Source organism: Palaemon carinicauda, chromosome 4 (assembly GCF_036898095.1).
Source record: "Palaemon carinicauda isolate YSFRI2023 chromosome 4, ASM3689809v2, whole genome shotgun sequence".
NCBI classification, from domain to species: domain Eukaryota; kingdom Metazoa; phylum Arthropoda; class Malacostraca; order Decapoda; family Palaemonidae; genus Palaemon; species Palaemon carinicauda.
This window is the reverse complement of record NC_090728.1, coordinates 3,317,300-3,324,799: the sequence shown is the minus strand read 5'-3', so window position 1 is coordinate 3,324,799 and position 7,500 is coordinate 3,317,300.

Here is a 7,500-nt window from a genome sequence, read left to right as displayed (position 1 = left end):
CCTATAGTCTTACCAAACCTGAAAGTCGGCAGCTTCCAGTCAATCACCCTTTCCCCTCCTATCTAGGATTCAGGTTACACAAAGTAACGTACCTCCTAGGAAAGATACTCTTCAGACTAGACAGAGTCCTAGCTGCCTTCATAAAATTGGCAGACACAGTCATGCAATATTTAAGCCTAAGAAAGGTCCAGGCAACAATGTTCCTGGACAAGAGGCTGGGATGGGCAGCACCCAAGGTGGCTGGTCTATAAACATCCGAAGAAATGATCCAGTCCCTGGAACATCGTGGATGAAAGATAAATTTCAGATTCCCAAAACGAGAACGGAGAGGAACCCTGTTCTCTCTCCAGTTCGCAATAAAGGCAGGTCCTGTGTTAAGAGCATGGCTGCAAGATGCGCTGGGATCCTGGAGAAAACAAGCATCAAAATCTCAAAGAGGCCTAAAAAGACTGATAGCGGTCCTTCCTTAATCGCTTCCCTAACAAAGGTCAAAGCCCGAAAATACCAAGATCATGTTGGTCCAGTCATGAGTAGGGAAACTCTCTCCCAGCAGATCAGATTGACTACAGCTGATCTGGGACTCCGAAGCGATAACGAGACGCCACAATCGACGATGCTAAGAAACGTCTCATACAGTTCAAGGGTAGCTAGCCATCCCTTACCTAAAGGGATGGCACCTGTAAGCAGTTCACATACAACCAATTGGCAATGTGACAGTGGATGCTCTACTCAGGCTCAGGCCGATAAAGTTAGAATGGTCCACGGACGCAGACCTATTCTCTCCCAGATGGAAACAAGTCCCCGAACTGCAATCCCACCTCTTCATTATGAGCACTGTCAAGGAACTACCTTGATATGTAGCCCCATATGAGGATCCTCTAATTTAAATGATAAACATCATGTCTCTAAAATGGAAGGGATAGACTTAGGATTTCCAGTTCATCCCGTCCAATTAGCTGCTGAGAGTCCTCAACATGCTGAGATCCTTCCAGGCGGGACAGCTCCAGAAGGTTCAGAGATTAATTGCCTTCGATTTATTACAGAGAACCCAAACCCTTCATAGCAAGATTTTCTTGCCCTAGCGGTTAAGAAAAGATTTGGGATCTCAAAAGGCAATGTAGAATTCTTAGAGGAATACAAGTCTAAGTTAACTAAAAGACAATATAAGTCATCATGGAAAAAGTGGGTTGCTTTCGTAAAAGCAAAAGGACCGAGAGAGATTTCAATGAACTTCTGCATGTCCTTCTTTATCCATCTTCATAACCCGGGTTTGACGGCCAACACGATAACTACGTGCAAGTCAGCCTTGACTTGACCTCTTCTATATGCCTTTCAAGTAGACTTGGCGAATGAGATCTTTAATAAGATCCCGAAGGCATGTGCGAGGCTCGGGCCTGCTGCACCACCAAAGCCCATCTCTTGGTCTTTGGACAAGGTCCTACATTATGCCTCATCCTTGAACAATGAAGATTGTTCGCTTAAGGATCTAACCCAAAAGGTTATTTTTCTGTTCGCTATAGCTTCAGGGGCTAGAGTTAGTGAAATAGTGGCCCTTTCTAGGGATGAGGGCTACATTCAGTTCTCAGAAACAGGAGAACTGAATCTCTTCCCTGATCCATCCTTTCTCGCTAAGAATGAGCTACCCACTAAAAGGTGGGGTCCCTGGAGAATCTGCCCTCTGAAGGAAGATGTCTCTCTATGTATGGTAGAGTGTCTATAGGTCTATCTTCGTAGAACTTCAGACTTCAGGGGAGGTTAGCTCTTTAAAGGAGAAACCTCTGGATCAAACTTATCCCTAAAACAACTGAGGGCGAAGCTCACCTACTTTATTAGTAGAGCGGATCCTGACATTACTCCCGTAGGTCATGATCCGAGAAAGATTGCTTCATCCCTAACTTCTTTCAGTATATGGACTTTGAGCGTCTTCGTTCATACAGTGGATGGAAATCATCCAGAGTGTTTTACAAACACTATGCGAAACAGGTACATGAACTAAAACACTATGTAGTGGCGGCAGGTAGTGTATTAAAACCTGCCCCTTAATCACTGTTATAGACAGTCAATGGTTTGGACTTCAAATGTCCTTGCACATATACTGGGTGAGAATCATCCACAGTGTTCTACAAACACTATGCTAAGCAAGTCCATGATCTGAAGCAGTATGTGGTGACATCGGGTAGAATACTTAACCCGCCCTCTAATTCTACGATGAACAGCTAATTGACTGGGACTGTCAATTGAAGGGAGAAGAGGTCATCCCTTTTAGGGTGTGACCTCCTTTGATCAAGTGTTACCATGGTGACACTAGCTCTGTTCAAAATCCCAGGTGTGGAATTATACAGATGGCACTAGTGCCGGTGTACGTAGTACACAGTGCCGATAAAAGTAACCAGTACAGGAATTAGGAAGAGAAATTGTTTTATAATTCTCTTCAATCTAAGAGTGGTACTCATCATTTCTTGCTGTCCAAGAAAGAAAGATAATCTCTGTACAGGTTACATGTATAGTTCCATTATCATGCTACATTCGTTTTACTTACTAGTAAACGTCTATTAGAATGTAATTGCGTCCTAACTCACCCGACAATTGCATGTTTATAGTCCAGAGTATATACTTTTATATATTTGTATGCTCACATACAATGGAATTAAGAAATACTGTTAAGTATTTGGTAATTTTCACAAACTACCAGACGGTTTGTTCATCTGGTGTATTCTTATGTTTGTCTATACAATATATGCTTACCTCGAGACCCCCCTTTCTACCGTCTAGAATGACTCTTCCCTGTAGGGGGCAGGAAGCACTAACATCGGATATGATTAGTGATAATGACGGATAACAGTAACGTCATTTGTCTCGATTGATCCAAATGATCATAGAAAGGTTGTCCCAAGGTTAAGGCACTGATGAAAATCCACAGATGCATTAATGTTCTGGTATACTTCCATCAGGACGAAATAGCTTGAGCCCAGAAATGGATTTTGAGTGAAGCGAAAAATCTATTTTTGGGTGAGATCGCCATGTCGTCCTGATGGACCCACCCTTCTTTTTTAAAAGAAAAGATCTTCACAGTTCCCTCCCTGACATACTGTATCTCTAGCTCCACGCTCAATGGTACAAGGAATGTCTTCCATCCTGGGAATGGCGTTGGGGTGGTGGTCAATAGTAGTAGAGGAATGGGGGTAACCTTGTTACGGCCCCTTTCTATTCTTTTGCCACGTCCCCCTCGAAGCGTTAACGCTATTTTGGGGTAGAGATTGCTATGTGACTTGTCAAGAATGCGTCCTCTGATATTATGCGATATCCTTGAGAAAATTTTAAGGATATTCGCTCCAAGAGTTAGAATTCTGGAACCTGAAGGTTAGTTCTCTGGGAATATCACTGTAGTATATAATATATCCTTTTGAAGATACCATAGGAACTTCCATCAGGACGACATGGCGATCTCACCCAAAAATAGATTTTTCGCTTCGCTCAAAATCCGTTTATTAGATGGAACCACAGACTTAAAAAGTAACACTTTCAACATGAATTTAATTTGTTTCAGTATTCCTATTCTGTAAATTGTACAGTTTATTAGTGTGAGGCCTGAGTCTATTTTTTTTAATGCTATTTGTTCCATATTTGGTTGATTGTAGGATAGGCTTTTTAGTTTTTATACTATTTGGGGTTTTGAAGCCTATTTCACAGAGATGAGTAAATAGCTGAAACAGAAATGATAAAGTGTTTTTAGCTAGGGTGAGATATTCCTCTTTTATGAAAATCCAAAATGCACCAATTGGTGATGTTTTATCAGCTATAGCAAAACGTGCATTACTTAAAATCTACTTCACTATCTTATTTCCTTAATAAATGATTACGTATAAAAAAATAGAAAACTCGTAACAACGTAAGAAAATAGTAGCCAGTTAATATAACAATAATTATATTTAGAAGTAAAAATTATCTTTACAATGTTTTACACGATTCATAAATTACCAATTCTCACCATTCAATACTAATTTACAATAATACAGCTTTATAGAAGCCTGTGATTTTATAAGTTCTTATGATTTTAAGATTCAGATGAAGACAATAATGGTGACTTAAATAGGTTAACAGCAAAATTTCAGGATGCAGTTCCACATGTAAAATATTATAATAAGGAAAACAGATTCTAATGATATTCGATTTTCTGAGAATTCCTTATCTTCTAAAAACCTAGCAGCATCACAAAAATTTAATGTTCGTCACAGGTGTCACAAATTATGTCTCCACAGAAGCTGCCTTAACCTAAGGATGGCTGAAAATATTCTCTGCTGAAATAGGCCTATCTTTTCTTATCTATAACGAGACACATTCTCGCGAAAGTTTCTGATCGTCCATCCCGGACTGTTCCATAATAAGTAAAGCTGCCGGTATTTCGACAAATATTGAGAATCTACCAGTAATTTTGTTCTAGAATGCATTGATATGTATTATATCAAAATTCAATACATTTCTTTAATCTTAATATTCACATTTATTATGTAAAAATGTAACTCTCATAGGTCCTATAATATAATATTGATAAATTCAATCTATATATAACAAATCCCATGTCCTAGAAAAAGTTGGGGTCATTAACTAACAATTTTTCACAAATGGAAAACAAAATATTGTATCATACATGATTACTAGAATAATGATTTCATTACCTAAAAATAAATGAATTTGAATCATATTTCCAGGGGAAAATTAAAAATTTTCAGAAAGATGATAAACAATTACAAAAATAACAATAAAATCATTACAAAAACAACTCAGAAGTATCGTCTACTAAATAGGCATCAAAATCCATACTAAAATTAACCTTCGCCTCTTTTCAGCCATGGTTTAAGACCATCTTCAAGCAGATGACTAAATAATTCATCTAATGAAGAGATACACTTCAGTAGGGCTTTTGGAAAAGTCTGATTGGACTCCTCAATAGATTGACACAGAGATCAAGTACAACAAAACTGAGCCACATCTTACCAAGCACGTTACATATAAAAATGGCTGTTACAATAACAAAGTTCTACTCACTCCATAATTATCAGTCATAGGTTGTTCCTGGAGGAGATTGGGAACACATAATTATGATTTTCAGAAGTAACAATTTCAAACAAAGTACTGTCAAAGTTATGATCTACAATCAGCTTTGAATGAAACTTGAGATGACGACAACCATTTGATATTAAACTACAAGTTATTTATGACACACAAATGTAATCAGACAAGTCAGTATTAAACTGATTAAAAAAAAATACCTCAGACAAATTATCATCATGAACTATGACATAATTACAAACAAAGGTATCTTTAAAAGACAGGTCATTAGAACTCTCATAAGAGATTCATCCAAAACTAACTTGTTTTCATAAGACAGGATAGTAGAACAGTCATGTGATATGGCATCATAAAACAAAATTTCTTCTCCAGACAGGTGGGTAGAACATTTGAGAGCAGAAACATTAGCAGGAACCAACGTCTCAGTACTAGGTGTATTGGTAGAACCGTCATCGATTGAATAATTATCATGATCCAGCCTATCTTCACGAGATAGGGCAGTAGAACAATATTTTGTGGATACACCACTACTAAGAAGCCTGTTTTCATGGGGTAAATCGGTAGACCAAACAACAGTGGAGACATTATCACAAACCAGCACATATTATTAGACGTGCAGGTAGAACTCTAACTCTAGGATGAATCTCCGCACTGAAAGAAAACAGAGTAGACAAATCAGACCTGAGAACCTATACCTCCTGATCAAAAGTTGGTTATTTAATCATTTTAGACTGGACATTAACTTTCTCATTTACGAAGTCCTTTCCGAAGAAAAGTTGAACGCCATTTAAAGTCAACTCTGTAACCACACCAACAACAACAGGCTCTGATATACAGTACAGTCACAATGTAGATCCATGCTATGCAAGTGAGCACAAAAACGACCACAACCAATCAAACAAACAGTAACATGCTTCCCAGTAAACGGATGCTCAGTCAGAATGACAACTTCCATTAGAATAGGTGATTGGGCACAACCAGTATCACACATGATGCAAACAGAGTGCGGTGAACCACCATCATCACTAACAAAACCCTTAACAGAATTTAGCTGGAAAAATCTTATAAGAAGGTCTGGAACAAACACTGGAATTAATAGGTTTTCTGTAAAAAAATATCGTCATCTACAGTGTTAACCTCTACTGGGAGCACACTATAGGGAGACTTTGGTGGAGTAAAACAGTCTTAGCTCCTTTTTTCATCCTCAATTTGACGAATTTAGACACTCTGTAGCCTGGTTTCTTACAATAATTACGCATTACATAACTGCTACTAGTTATCGTGCTATTCAAACTGCTGCTTTGAGACTTGACATGAGAAACAGAACTAGTACCTTTGATCTACATCTGCACAATTAGTCTTATTAGTGTCCCTATAGTCTTTTGACCTATCAATTTGTTCATTTTTTTTTTCTTTTTTCATGACCTTACTCCTTGTGAACCAGTACATAATTACTATCACATACAGCAGTTTCACAATTGATCAATACTTTTTTTCTCATTCAACTAAATCTTAACATTAAAACTAATATGATTTTCAAACTGTTATATTGATATAGTTTCTCTTGAAATCTTAAACTCATACTTACATTTTGCTACCTTACTCAATTTATCAAAACAATCTGTTCCCTACTCAATTCTACATATGTCTGCTTATCTTTTTTGTCTAACACCTCAACTTCATTTTATCGGTCTCTGGAGCTAGTTCATAGGCCAGGAAAATTGCGTTTTTCAAGAATTCATAATCATCAACTCTATTCTCAGGAATGGAGGTGTACCGCACATGATTCACGTACTATCGTACACTGTAATGGTATTTTCTTTTTCATTGTATATCTCGCTCTACACGTCGCTGTTAAAAGAACCTGTTTAAACCTGTCTTTTCATCAATCGCTTTATCTAAAACTTTTGTACATAAGTTAGCAGTCTGTTAAAAAAAAAAAATTAGTTGCATTCACCTTGCCTCTCAATTATCACCCAACAGCAGCTTGCGCAGAAGCATAAAAATTTTAGTGCCTCACCACCCAAAACTCCTGACTTCATACAAATTTTCTGCTGATCACTTACTTTTTTCTTTTGTTTATCTCGAAACTGGCAATATATTCATCTGAATCGTTTTCATTACAAGAAAGTAAAATTCTATATACATTAGAAATATCTGACTTAGATTTATCTGCATCATTGAAATAAGCATGTTTATTTTTTTTTTCAGGTTCTTACTCTTTTTGAACATTAATCTCATGAAGTTTTTTTGCGAGCTTCTCTAGCCAAATCTCTGCTCAGCTTCAAATCATAATTCCTCACGTATAACCTTGGCCTCTCTTTGCTCAATAGTAAAGTTCATCTTCTAACTTTAACCTCTCACACTCAGCATGAGCTTCCAACTACTTTTCTTTTGAACAAGCTTCTATCATAAATAATTAAATTTTAG